The 15,433-nt window shown below is 40.2% G+C and overlaps 1 protein-coding gene across 1 annotated transcript in view; it reads left to right on the top strand.

Moving 5' to 3' along the window:
* Positions 1-15,433, top strand: part of LOC150080619 (hamartin-like) — a 124,645-nt gene that overhangs the window by 108,913 nt on the left and 299 nt on the right. The gene's annotated exons all lie outside the window — the stretch shown is intronic.

Raw genomic sequence — 15,433 nt, 5'->3', positions numbered from 1 at the left:
AATCGCATAGGAACCCATAATCGGAAATGTCACAGGAAAGTAGTAGCAGAAGCACAAGAAGCAGAAGTGACACAAGACAGTAATTAGTGGCAAACATTTATTTGACATAATATTAACAATGGAGTACGAGATGGATGCATTTCATGATGTTACAACAGATGCTCGAAGGTTCCACCATGAGACGCAATGCATGCGTGACACCGGACATGAGACGCAATGCATATGGCGCAGCATGGATTGGCGGACACGGTCGAACATACCTGGAGTTTCTTTGACAATAGCAGCAGCAGCGCAGACGAGTCTCGCCACGAGATCCATTTCCGTCTCCACAGGCGATTCATACACGATAGATTTGAGGGCCCCCCCCACAGAAAAAAATCAAGGCTCGATAAATCAGGTGAGCGTGGGGGCCAGGCAACGGGTCCACCACGACCAATCCATCGACACCCAAAACGCCTGCTCAAATGGTCACGAACACACCTTCCATAATGGGCAGGCGCCACGTCATGTTGAAACCAAATGTTGCGTCTCACATTTGCTGGAACATTGTCAAGTAACCCTGGTAGAACTTGTTCAAGAAAGATCCGATATTTAGCGGAGTTCATGCGGGGTGGTAACAGGTATGGGCCGACTAAGCAGTCACTGACCGTACCTGCCCACACATTTATTGTGAAGCGATGTTGTGCTGCATGGGGGTGCACACCGTGTGGGCCCTCTGCTAATCCATACACTAGGTGCATGTCTGACAGCTCACAGTTCGTATATCGATGCATGCTCTTCGTGCGGCGACTACTGCTTGAATGAGTAAACCATAAATTTTCCCTCTCGCGAACTGATGAACAGCACCGTGTACCGACTTACAGTGACGTTTCCGATTATGGGTTCTTATGCGATTCACATTCCTTTAGATGTTACCTACCTCCCCTAAACTTCTCCAGTCCAACATTCCTAACAGTAAAAATAATTTTCCTTGGTGATTTTAACATTCACAGATCCATCTTACTTCAGTATTCTAGTCACATTTACTGTGGAGCATGATGAGGCTTTTGCCTCATCTATTATTAATGACTGTACACACATTTCTCATTTACCTATCAGAATACAAGACAATCCTAACCAGTCTCTTGATCTTTTTCTCTTGGATAGCCCTTCAAAGTATGTGGTTAAGGTGAGTGGCCCTCTCTACACCTCAGATCACAACATAATAATAAAGCAGTTATTTTATTATTTTTTTTTTTTATGAGAACCCCAAACACGAGAGGTATTAGAACCTATAGTACTTAGTACCGTGCTTGGGTTGGAGGTTGAGAAGATGAAAGAAGATATTTGTTGATATTGGACTTGAACTTCTGTAGATTGTAATTTTCAGGAAATACGTATGAAGGAAGGTTGTTCCAGAAAACGGCAGTTGAATGAATAAATGAGGAAGATGAAAAGTTGGTTCTGTGGGTTTGAAGTTGGACAGTAAATGGATGTTGGCTGGTGGCGGCACGTGTTCGGACTGTTTTGAAAGAGAGAGCGGGAATTATAGAAGCCAATTCAGAAGAACAGTGCCCATGGAAGTATCTGTAGAAGAGGCATGCAGCAGAAACAGTGCGTCTATGAGAAAGCGAGTGGAGAGACTCTGTTAGAGATGGGTCATTAATTAACCTAACTGCCCTCTTCTGAATGGAATCAAGAAGCCTGAGAGAGGTTTTGGGGACACCACCCCAGATGTGGGAACAATATTCCATGGCAGGGCGGATTTGCGATTTATACAGAGTGAGCAGCTGTTTGGAAGAAAAGTAATGCCGAGAGCGAAAGAGAAAACTAAGTTTTTTAGATGCAGAGGAAGCAATATTTGTAATGTGCTTGTGCCAAGAGAGATTAGAAGTCAGGGTAATCCCCAAAAGAGATATATCATTTTGCCTAGAAATCGGAGTGTCACTAAAGATAAGCATAGGAGCAGAAGAATCCTTTTTGCGAGATATAAGACAAGACTGAGTTTTAGAAGGGTTGAAATCAACTAAGTTGTCTTTGCCCCACTGGAGAATTACCTGAAGATCGGCATTTAAGGAATTGGCAGCAGATTTTTGAGAACTTGAAGCTGATTGAGCTGGACAAGGTTTCTCAAAATGGAAAGTTGCATGCAATGTGCTATCATCGGCAAAACTATGGATAGGATTTCCAGTCAATGGAAGAAGGTCATTGATATTCAAGAGGAAAAGAGTGGGGGAAAGAACTGAACCTTGGGGGACACCGGCATTAGTGGAGAAGTTAGAAGACAGAGAGCCATCTACCATCACCCTCAGTGAGCGATCAGAGAGAAAACTGGATAACCAATTACTAAAAACAGTTGGCAAACCATAAGATGGAAGCTTGTTTAGAAGACCTTTATGCCAAACACGATCAAAAGCCTTTGAGATGTCAAGAGCAACTACTTGTGTTTCACCGAACCTTTCCATTGAATTAGTCCATAAATGGGTAACATAAGCCAGAATATCACCAGTGGATCGACACTGACGGAATCCATACTGGCGATCGTTGATCAGACGGAAGGTTTCTAGGTAGTTTAAGAGTTGGCGGTTAATTGATTTCTCCATTACTTTAGAAAGAGTAGAAGTAATTGCAATGGGACGATAATTGGATGGGAGGGATTTGTCACCCTTTTTAGGAACTGGCTGGATATGAGCAAATTTCCAAGCAGAAGGAAAAACACCTTTGGAATAAGAAAGTGAAAAAAGGCGGCAAAGAATAGGAGTAAGTTCAGGAGCACAGGTTTTGAGAACAAGTGGAGAAATACCATCAGGACCTGGAGCTTTCTTAGCATCAAGATTCATCAAAATCCTTCTGATATCCTTTTGACGGAAGACCACAGGAGGCATTGAATGGCGCGTGTTAGGAATGGTGGGAGGTGTTTTACCAAGATCATTAATACATGAGCTCGAAGAAAAATGGGATGCTAGCAGGTCAGCTTTATCCTTGGCTGAAGTGACAATAGAACCATCTGGTTTGGACAGAGGTGGGAGCAGAGATGGGCAAAAGTTGCGGCCAATAGCTTTGGCAAGAGATCAGAATGCTCTGCTACCATTAGGGCAAGAAGCAAGTTTTCTACTCTTAGCCTGTTCAAACTCTAGTTTGGACTGATTAATAATTGCTTTACAATTGTTGCGAGCTTTGGTGTAGGCAGAAAATGAAACTGAAGAATTAGAAACAAGCCAATTACGATATGCAACATTCTTCTCTTGGACAGCCTTAGCACATTTATTGGAAAACCAAGGTTTAGATAAAGGACGAGATTTTAAAGTGGAGTGTGGGATAAAGGATTCCATTCCTGCAAGAATAATTTCACTGACACGATCTGAGCAAACGTTGACATCAGAAGTTTTGAAACAGTAATCAGACCAAGGAAAAGAAGAAAAGAAGTCTCGCAGATCATCCCATTTTGCATTCTTGTAATGCCAAACAATACGAGGTTGGGAATAGCCATGAGATAAAGGTTCCATTGGAGAAGAGACAATCACCAAGTTGTGATCTGAAGTGCCTAAAGGACCTCTCACTTCAACCTTGTACTTAGAAGGGTTGTTTGTGAGAAAAAGATCAAGCATATTGGCTGTATGATTAGGATTGTCCAGTATTCTTGTAGGTAAATGAACAATCTGTGCTAGGTCATTAGTAATTGCAAAAGCCTCAGCATCTCGACCTGCTGGGTCGGTGTGACTAGAAAACGGAAGCCAGCTGGAGTTGTGAACGTTAAAATCACCAAGGAAAATTACCTCACTGTTAGGAAAGCTGGACTGGAGAAAGTCAAGTTGCAAAGAGAGGAAGTCAAAGAGCTCCAAGTGATTAGTGGAGTTGGGAGAACGGTAGAGACAACAGATGAATTTTACACAATGAGGTAGAGAGATTTTAAGCCAGAGAAGATCAAAGAGAGGAGATTCCAAATTGCCAAGTCTCTGACAGGGAATATCAGAATGGACATATGAACAAGTACCACCTTTGAGGCGAAAGGAATCATACAGCAAATAATTTGGATATCTGAGATGAGCAGTAGTTGAATCAACTGATAACTGAGATTCAGTCAGAAAAAGTACATGGGGTTTGGAAGACTGCAAGTGGAAATGGACATTGTTGAGATTGGAATTGAGACCACGTATATTTGTGAAATGAATTAGGAAGTCCTTGGGAGGTTTAGATCTTTTCGCAGACAAGCTCTATTATTTTGACAATTCATGGTGTATTCAATAGTAAGAAAAAGTGGGTGGGACATGCTGTATGAAGTAATGAAATTTTTGGATATGGCGTACATGTGGTAAGAATATACCCAGATCCTTGACATAACGTGGCCTCGACAATGCTCCCCGCATACACACTACTCGGACTCCCTCCAGTCACTATCTGGCAGAGTAGAGGTAGCAAGATTATACACTAGCTTATCCGGAAGCCTCCTAGAGAGTTACCAATAGGTTTGGTCCGGTGTACTATCTAGCGGCCGGCCTGCGAACACCGTTTTAGAGATGTACCCTCGAAATGTAAGGAATATTGGATCTCGCCACGACATTCATCATAACCTCAAAAATCATCAATCATACTGCATGATGGAAGGGATAGGGAAGGGTTGGCCGGAACTTAGTTCTAGAGACTAAACATGGGTTCCACCACTTCAAGCCTCCAATAAGCAAAGTGGTGGTATTTCACCGGTTGATGAGAGTCATCTACCACGTAGTGCTGCCTGGTAACATAGAGGGGCGGCGTTCCTCCATGTGGTGTGGGCGCCACACCTCGACCCCTGCTTACGTTGGTTCACACCTGGGTGGTCACCCACCATGTACTTGTGCATGAAGGTTATACCCAGGATTACTAACAGTCCCACCATCGTGAAGGTGCAAGCAGAGGATTTGGCTGTCATAGACCGTCCGGACTTCGCCGAAATTGGGTCCACTTGACTTGAGTGTCACCCGAATATCAGTTCCATCAGCGTTTTAGACTCCCAGGTAGCAAGAACAGCTTGTCTGGCATATCTGAGAGAATGTCTGTGACAACCTCAAGGACCAATCAATATTAATCAATTCAAACTAGATTTTAACAAGCTAAGAGTAGAAGACTTGTTTCTTGTCCAAATGTTAGTTAAGCATTCTGGTCTCATGCCAAAGCTGTTGACTGCAACTTTTGCCCATCTATACTGCCACCTCTGCTAAAACCTGATGGTTCTATTGCCTCCTCAGCTAAAGACAAAGTTGACTTACTAGTATCATAATTTTCTTCTAACTCTTGTGTTGACGATTTTGATAAAACACCTCTTACATTCCCAGTACTCCACTCAATGCCTCCTGTGGTCTTCTGTCAAAAGGATGTTATAAAAATTCTGAACAGTCTAGATGTCAAGAAAATTCTAATTCCTGGTGGTATTTCTCCACCTGTTCTTAAAATATGCTCCTGAGCTTGCTCCTGAGCATTCTGTGTCATCTTTTTACATTTTGTTATTTCACTATTATTTTTCCTTCTACTTGGAAATTTGCTCATATCCAGCCATTCCTAAAAAGGGTGAGAAATCCCTCCCATCCACTTATCATCCCATTGCATTTACTTCTACTCATTCCAAAGTAATGAAGCAATTCATCAACTGCCAACTCCTAAATAATCTCAAACTTTCATCTGATCAGTGATGACCAGTATGGATTCCATCAGTGTCAAGCGAGTAGTTATATATTGCATTATATTACCCATCTATGGACAAATTCAATTGAAAAGTTTGGTAAAACTCAAGCAGTTCTTGACATTCCTAATGCTTTTGATTGTGTTTGGCGTAAAAGTCTTCCAAATAAGCTTCCAACTTATGGATTACCAACTGTATTCTTCAGTTTTCAATCCAGTTTTCTCTCTGACCATTCACTGCAGGCAGTGGCTCTCTCTGTCTTACAAGTTTTTCTAATGTCAACAGGTATCAACTATCTTCTCAACTTTCAGCCCATACATAGTACTAACTACTATAGGTTCTAATACCTTTCATGTTTCAAACATTCATTTAAAAAAAAAAAAACATATATGTAGGCTGTAATTTCTGGATTGATTCAGGATCTGAAAACAGTGAAAAAATTTATATTAACATATGCCCAGGATTGCTTTGCTCACAACAGCTTTATCTGTTATCATATCCATATATACAAGGTCTTGAAGCTGATTTCCCCACATGAAGCTTTTTGTACTTGGTTTCTACCAGTGATGAGAGCTTTGTCAATCAATTCGAACCTGGAAAGATTGTGCAAGCTTCATGGGGTAGAATTTTTCTTAGCACGGTCTGTGCTTGTTAACAGGAGTGAATCGAAAGGGTGCAAGAATATTTGCGGATGCTATCAAGGCAGTGTTAGGTGGGTCGGAAAACTGCTAGCTTGGGTTGGGGGGGGATTCACAGACTAATAGATTAACAGTAGCTGCAGGCACAGGTGAAGGTGAATTTGCACTGCTTCTACTGGAATAAGCAGCAGCCTGGTCAAGCTGAGGTGCTCAGGATTTCAAGGACTGCTGGGAGTCGTCATGGAACAAGTAAATACATGAACTGTGTTAGAGTAACTAAAAGTAGGAACAGGTGCATATACACCAATAGAAGTATAGTAAATAAATTTGATGAATTTGAGGTGCTGGTCAAGACATCAAAGGCAGATATTGTTGGGATATCTGAGATGTGGTGTCACACATATATAATCAATGCAGAATTAGAATTTGGGAAGTACAATGTGTGCAGAAAGGATAGATAGGATAGAAAGGGAGGAGGGGTTATGCTGTTATGTGTGTGTGTGTGTGTGTGTCAAGAAACACATCTAAGGAAGATTTTATGCTTTAAGGAAGACAGTGCAATGTTGAGTCAGTTTGGTGAGACATAAGCACTGGGAAAGCAAAATTGAGAGTAGGGGTATGTTATAGGCCAAATGACTCTGAGTACAATGAACACTGTATAGGGCCTCCATAGGCAGAAGCAGCAGTGCGTAGCACACGCTTCTTGATTAGACCGGGGTTCAAGCCCGTGACCACCAAATACAGAGGATGCGGAAAGGTCAGGGAATAACCACTGCATATCCCCAGAGCAATATGGCCTTAGTTGCTAATGCTGTTAAAAAAAAAAAAAAAAAAAACACAAACCAAAAAAAACAAAACAACTGTATAGAGATATATAGGGTGTCTCAAAAATACATGGCATAACTTCAGGAATGAGTTCCTCGTATGTAGACAATAAAAATATTTTATTTCAACATGGTTCTGGAAATGCTTGATTTCCGAGTTTTGAAGGTCTGTCTATGACACTTACCTGTTCACATCACCTTATAGTAATTGTTCAAAATGTCCACCTTCTGCCTGAATACAGGCCTCACATTGTCTCATGGACTCGTGAAGACGATGCCAAATTCCTGACATGTTTCGATTGTCTCACAACCTGCCACAATTCAATTGCGGAGAGTTTCCACATCAGCTACTGGAGTCGAATACACCAATGACTTTAAATGGCCCCACAAGAAGAAATAGTGGGTTTAAATCAGTGAGAGTGGAGGCCAGGCAGTTGGTCCACCGACCAGGAAATCTTCAATTCAGGTAATTGTGGGCTAGGTGGCTGAAATGTGCGGGAGCACCATTGTGCATGAATTGTGCTTGTTGACTAATGATCAGTGGCTTGGCTTGCCCAAGAAATCAGGCATGTTGTTTTCCAGAAAGTTTCTGTATGCCTGCCCTGTGGGTTTGTTTGGAAGTACATGGGGGTCCAAATAACTTATCACCAAACACACCCGCCCAGAATTTGAGACTGAACCACTGTTGATGATATGATGGAAGAATTGCATGTGGGTTTTCCTCAGCCCATACATGCTGATTGTGAAAGTTGGATTCCTTCTCGTGTGAACTGTGCTTCATCTGTGAATATCACTAAGGCAGGAAAGTGAGTAGTTGTACCATACTACTGCAAGAACCACTGGCAGAACATTACTTGTGTAGGGTAATCTGCTGGTGACAAGGCCTGTGCCTGTTGCAGATGGTAAGGATACAGTTGGTATTCTCGTAACACTCTCCAAATAGTCGAACGTTGAACAGCCAGTTGCATTGCTATTCTGCATGTGCTGATTCCAGGAGTGGCATGCACAACATCCAAAATCTCCTCTACTTCAGGAGTCATAGATCTTGGTCGTCCTCTGTCGGCAGCACGAGGTGTAAAGGTCCCATGTTCACAAAGGTGGCGATGGATACCTTCAAATGTTTTCCTGTCTGGACATCTTCATTCTGGGAACCTTTCATGGTACAAACAACGAGCCTCCAGAGCATTGCTGTCCGCCAAACTGTACATAAAGTCCATATCCGCTTACTCCTGATTTGAGTACATGGTCAGAATGGAAAACCACCAGATTCTGTCAGTACCTTGTGATGTCTGCACGGGTAGCACAGTGGTATCATCACCGTACTCCGGGTGGAAAAGGCCCGGGTTCGAATCCCATCGATGACACGAGGAACTTTAATAATGGGCTTTTTTCACTCCGTGGCTGAGTTAGTCAGTCTCGGGCGTAGATAGCAAGGTTTTCCCCCCCAGAAACTGACAGGTTTTTTGTCCAGCAAAACAGGCAAATTGGCCAGAGAACACACACAATTTACAGACATAATACATACACGGGTATATGTAAGAAATTACAGGTGGCCCTAATACAATAATTTGAATTTTTTTTTTTTTTTTTTGAGTACCTTGTGAGTACCTGCGGGAGATAAGACATTCCGGATAACAATTCAGGAACCAAGCCTTTCTGGAACTATACAACATATTTGACAACAAATATGTTGTCAAATATCAAATATTTTTATTGTGTACATATGAGGAACTCATTCCTGAAGTTATGCTGTGTATTTTTGAAACACCCTGTATAGTGGCCCAGTAATTAAAATCTCCTATTATAAGTATCACTTTTGATACTTATAATAGGAGATTTTAACTTCCCAGATATAGACTTGAACTTTTGGTTTGGTCACTCGCACACTAGCAAGACATTTGTGAATTTATTGGATGATTGTTTTCTATGACAGCATGTTCAAGGGACAACCAGAAGCAATAATACTCTTGATCTGATTATTAGCAGTGATTCTTCATGCATTAAGAATCTGCAGGTAAAGGAACCACCAGGTGGCAGTGATCACAGTACACTGATGTGGGATTTACTCAAAGATGTAAATCAAAAACCCTTCCCTTTATGAGGGATAAAGGGGAGGGTTTTTGCTTTGGTAGATTGTTGTTGTTGTTATGGAGGCTTAATGGCACATAAGCTGCTATGGCTATAATGTGCCTATTCACTTATTATTTTAAGAGATGAGGAATTTCCATAAAATCAAAAGGAAATCAGAAATTATTAAAAAGTCCAGTTTGCTTGAGGAAGTCAAAAAATTCAGAAATATTTGCCTTATCACCAATGAGATTTTCAAGAGTTATTGGTTTATGAAGATTTATCAGTGAGATCAAGGATGAAGCTCTGTGTTGTTTATAGTAGGGACAGCCAGTGAGAATAAGTCTCACAGTCAAATTGTTAGAGCAATGTGTGCACTGTGGTGGATCGTCTCCTGTGAGTAAAAAAAGATGTGTCAGATGAGTATGACCTATTCTTGCCCCTGAAAGGACTACTTCTTCTCGTCTTGATGTATGGACACTGGAGCGCCAAATTTTCGGATCTTGTTTAAACTGAAAGATAATTAAAGAAACTTAAGAAATATAAAGAAATATAAAAACTTAAAAAGATAATTAAGAAAGAAACTAATAATAAACTGAAAGAGTTTATTATTAGTCTGAGAGTGCCAGAGTGCTGTCCATTGTGATAGGCAAGCAGCATGAACGGTTAGTGCATAATCTGATGCTGGAACAGGGATATTGGTTAAATCTTGGTTAAATTACTTGGTTAAATCTAAAGTAGTTGGATTTTTTGCAGCTTTATCGGCTAGTTCATTGCCTAAAATACCGGAATGGGCTGGAATCCAACAAAAAGTGACCAGTTGGTGGCGTTTTTTGATTTGTAGTAACAAGCTTCTGATTTCATCTAGAATAGGGTGAACTTTATCTGCGGAATTACTTAGCAATGTGATTGAGCTGAGGGAATCAGTGTAAATAACAGATTTTAAAGTACAGTCAGAATAGAGATTTTGTAAAGCTAGTTTTATTGCATATAATTCAGCAGAAAAGATACTAAATTCTGATGGAAGGGATACTGATACAACTGTATTTGGAAACACTGCAGCTGCTCCAACATTTGAATTAGATTTAGAGCCATCTGTATAAATTGGGGAGAAATCATTATATCTTTGAATGTGAACTGTATGAATTTGGTTGACATTTGAAGCTTGCAAAGTATTCGTTCTCCATTGACAGAGGTAAGTGTCACATGTTGGAAGAGGAGCCCATGGTGGTTGAGTATAAGTTGCTACCTGCTGTACGGAATGGATGGAAATATTCTAAACCTGTGCCAGTTCAAGACGGCGAAGTCCAGCTGGTTTTACTATGCTGGGTTTGTTTCTGTATAGGTTTTCTAACGGTGGGTTTAAAAGGTATAACTGAACGGGATGAGAGGCACAACTTTGTATCTTGACAGCAATTTCAGTAACAGTGTTTTCCTGCATAAAGTTAGTGGGGACTCATGAGCATCAATGTAGAGACTATGTGCTGGCGACGTTCTGAATGCACCAATTGCAATTCTCAAAGCACTGTGTTGAATGGGGTCAAGCCAGCTTAATGCACTCTTTCTGGCAGAGTCATAGATAGGAGCACCATAATCGAGACGGGATCTGATTAATGCCTCGTACAACCGAAGCAGGGAGGTACGATCTGCACCCCACGTTTGGGCGGATAAAGCTCTGAGTATGTTTAACTTTTTTAGACATGAAGTCCGTACATTTTTAATATGATCTAGGAAATTTAATTTGTGGTCAAAGATTAATCCTAGAAATCTGATGTTAGTAGCGATTGGGATGGAGACATTGGAAATTTGAAGTTCAGGATCCGGATGAAGTTTTCGTTGTCTACAAAAATGGATTGCAATTGTTTTTTGCTGAGAGAGTCGGTAGCCGTTGAGGTTGGCCCATTGTTGTATTTTATTTAGTGAAATTTGAAGCTGTCTTTCAATAGATCTCATGTTTTGGGAATGGCAGGAGATGGAAAGGTCAACTGCATAAAGATAAGTTTCAATTGTGTTTGGAAGATGTTTAGTGATGGAATCAATTCTAATGGCAAAAAGAGTGGCACTCAATACTGATACCTGTGGAACACCTTCTTCCTGGATGAAAGTTAAAGAGAGGGCATGTTGGTATCGAACTTGAAATGATCTAGTATGTAGAAAGTTCTTAATAAATATAGGAAGGTTGCCACGTAGTCCGAGAAAGTAAAGATCATTAAGTATACCATGCCGCCAGGTAGTATCAAAAGCCTTCTCTATGTCTATTGAAACCATTACTAGATGTTCATGTTTGACAAAAGCATTACGGATGGCAAATTCAGCTTTCACCATAAGATCTACACATAAGATCTACTCTTTCTAAAGTAATGGAGAAATTTGTTAACTGCCAACTCCTAGACTATCTAGAAACCTTTCATCTGATCGTTGACTGCCAGTATGGATTCTGTCAGTGCCAATCCACTGCTAATATACTGGATTATGTTACCTATCTATGGACAAATTCATTGGAAAAGTTTGGTGAAACACATGCAGTTGCTCTTGACATTTCAAAGGCATTTAATCATGTTTGGCATAATGTCTTTTCAGTAGCTTCCATCTTATTGTTTACCAACTTTTTTTAATTGAGTATCCAGTTTTGTCTCTGATTGCTTACTGCAGGTGATAGTAGGCAGCTCGGTCTTCTAACTTCTCCACTAATGCTGATATTCCCCAAGGTTCAATTCTTTCTCCCACTCTTTTCCTCTTGTATATTAATGATCATCTTGTATTGACTGGCAATCCTATCCATAGTTTTGCTGATGATAGCACATTGCATTCCATCTTCCAGTTTGAGAAATCTTGTCCTGGGCAAACAACTTCAACTTATCCACTACTAGTTCCTTAAATGCTGATCTCGTGGTAATCCACCAGTGGCGCAAAGATAACTTAATTTCAATCCTAAATATCAGTATTGACATATACCTTGCAAAAAGGATTTTTCTGCTCCTATTTTTGTCTTTGAGAATACTCAGATTTCTAGACAAGATCACATATCTCTATTAGGGAGTACCCTGATTCTAATCTCTTGTGCATAAATAAGCACATCACAAATATTGAATCCTCTTTGGGAGAACCGAAGGGGATGGTTCTCCTGTGAATCGCAGTCTAACAAAATGTGCAACTTGTATACTGATCTTTCTGGAAAGGACGTGAAACAGCCAAGAGGGTTGGTTGTCTTTGTGTATGTTCAGTGCAGAGAGTGTGAAGAAATTAGGCACTAGCTCACTGTTATGATGGGCATTTATTAGAATCTGAAGAGGAGTGTAGATACCCTTGAAGGAATTAAAATAGGGGGACCATCAAGTTCTCAGCTGCTCGACTCAATGCCAGAGCTCACACCTGTGCATCAGACAACAGCAGCAATCTCCAAGGCAGAAAGCACTGGTCCCAAAGGAGGTGATTACTATTAGTAACTCTGTTGTCGGAAAATAGGAAATATGTTGTGCAAGAAAGATAACTGAAATAGGAACAGGGTGTGTCTGCCAGAGGCAAAAACAGATGACATTGCAGAGCAGATATCATCTTTTTAGGGCATAAAAAGGTGATATTGTTGTACACGTTGGTACAATATTAAGAGTAGAAGATTTGAAGACTTACTTGACAAATACAGTCAGTCCTCGTATAACACGTGTTTACACTACACGAATTTGATCATACACGATTTATAAATAGGGGAACGATATCTTATATAACATGAACCGAATTCGCTTATGCATGATTCGCCTTTGTGTTTACAAGAAATGGCAGTCGAACGCGGAATCACCCCAACTGAACGCAACACGATAGGAATGAAGAGAAGATTCTGAAAATGTATTTATGTTTTTTATGTCAGTGAAGGGGAAACACATTTCACCATAATAACAGATTCCACTAGCAGAAACGCAACTGGAAATTGTTTTTATGGTAGTAACCCCTAGAAATGTGCTTTAGTAAAATGTGAGGTGTTAATATTGTATCTCTGCCTTTATGGTGTTGTTTATTCAGTTACTACATGTGCGCAGCTTTGTTTATGTGTTGTAGGTGGTAGATGACTTTCATCAACCGGTGAAATACCACCACTTTGCTTATTGGAGGCTTGAAGTGGTGAAACCCATGTTTAGTCTCTAGAACAAAGTTTCCGCATCCCCCTCCCCCCATACTTCTCCTTCAACCCATGCACGGTACTAAGTACTATAGGTTTTGATACCTTTCGTGTTTGGGGTTTTCATATATAAAAAAAAAAAAAATCCTCGTTTTGTAATTGTGCTTTATTCCCTAAAAATGAGTAAAATACTTAAAAGGTGTGAAAAGGAAGGGTCCTGGTGAAGACACTGCAGATTCAGAGGGAAAAAGAAAAGCAATATCGATAAACAGAGGCGGACTGGGTCAAAAATTCTTACCCTGGAAAATTTGTAGTGGCCTCATACTACAGTTTATGGCCAAAATCACACCGGCTTCCAGCCCACGGGGTTTCCCCGGTAAGGCTTATGGCCAGTCCACGTCTGTTGATAGAGAAAAAATATGAAATTGTGAAACGCTTTGAGCGAAATGAAAGACCATGTGATATTGCACATGCTACAGACCTAAATGAGGCAACCCTGAGAATTACAAAGAATGCAGAGAAAATAAAAACAACTCAGTGTAATTAAAATCCATTAGATTAAGACACAAAGAATTGGAAGAGATGGAACGGCTGTCATCTGTTTGGATAGAAAATCAAACAAAAAACAAGTTTGCTTACGATAGAAGCAAAAGCATTAGCAATATTTTACTACGTAATAAAATACTTACATATTTTATTACGATTATTTATTGTGTTTGGTAATGTTTTGGTTACAAATGTGTGTTCAATCTTGGGTGGTCGGCACCTAACCCTACTTTTCCCATAGGGCTTGTTGTTTATATTGCACGATTTTGCATTGCACGAGGGTTTCTAGGAACACAACTATCGTGCTATACGAGGACTGACTGTACAGGGCAATATTGGGAAAAAGTCGTAAGTTAGGATTAAATTTGAAAGTGTCTGCAATTCTGCCCAGACATGATAGGAGGGAGTACATGTTGAGAGCCTTATTAATCAATTTGGCTCTGGAGAGAATGTGCAAGGCTCATGGGATAGAATTTATCTCAGCATTGTCTTTCCTTTTTAACAGGACAGACTATTTTTACAGGGATGAGATACACTTAAATAGAATGGGTGCAAGAATATTTGCTGAGGCAGTGATAGGTGGGTTGGAAAACTGCTAGCTTGAGGGGATACACATAATAGATTAACTAGAGCTGGAGGCAGAGGTGTAGGTGATTCTTGCTCTGCTTCTATTGGAAAATGCACAGCTTAGAAAGTAAAGTGTTAGGAATTTCAGGCCCTGCTGCAGGTCATAATGGAACCAGTGAATACATGGGATGTGTAAGGATAACTAACACTAAGAACATATGAATGTTCTTACTGTTGGTTATCCTTACACTAATGCTAGGAGCATTTTAAATAAATTTGATGTATTTGAAGTAGTGATTAAGTCATCAAATGCAGCCATTGTAGGGATAGTGGAGACATGATCACTCAGGCATAAGTGATGTTGAATTTGAGGCATACAACGTATACAGTAAGGACAGGAGGGGATGCTGCTCTTAATTAAGAAGCATAATTAATAAAACTTTATTTTGTTAATTAGGTTTATATTTTTGAGTGGTAAAACTGTATATATAAGGCCTGCTGCAGTTTACCATATACAGTAACATTTTTAATAGAAAAGCAGTAAAATACGAGTTGAATTTTTCAATAATTAATTCCTCCCTTCTTTTACAGGTTATCGAAAATCTACTGTACTTATTGCCAGTGTGTCCTTTTTGTAGCTTTGTTTTTACCTGTAGCTTTGTTTTTAAAAGAAAGGTGCCCACTACTTTTGATACAATCTTTGTATGTCATGCCTGACAGATTTCTCTTAGTATTAGTAAGAACCAAAAGATGCAAGGAAGCTAGGCTTTTGTTGCATCAGCAAAAAGTCTATAAAACCTGTATCCCTCTTATTATACTCTTCTCACTGCCAGAAAGTACTTATACCTCAGCCACCCAGGAAGACTGTTTATTCCAGTGGCTGATGCAATGCTGACCAAGTGAAAATTTGAAGTCAATCTTAGTTTTTTGCTCTCGGTAATTTATATTTTTGCCTCTGGTTGTGTTATTTCAATGCAAAAATTCCATTTTTGGCTTGAAATCCCCCCCCCAACCCAGTACATTATATATCTCAGTTGTCTCC

Source organism: Mastigoproctus giganteus, chromosome 9 (assembly GCF_048544385.1).
Source record: "Mastigoproctus giganteus isolate SK-2022 chromosome 9, ASM4854438v1, whole genome shotgun sequence".
In the NCBI taxonomy this organism is placed as follows: Eukaryota; Metazoa; Arthropoda; class Arachnida; order Uropygi; family Thelyphonidae; genus Mastigoproctus; species Mastigoproctus giganteus.
The sequence above is the reverse complement of the archived record's forward strand: the minus strand, read 5'-3'. Positions and strand labels throughout refer to the sequence as shown.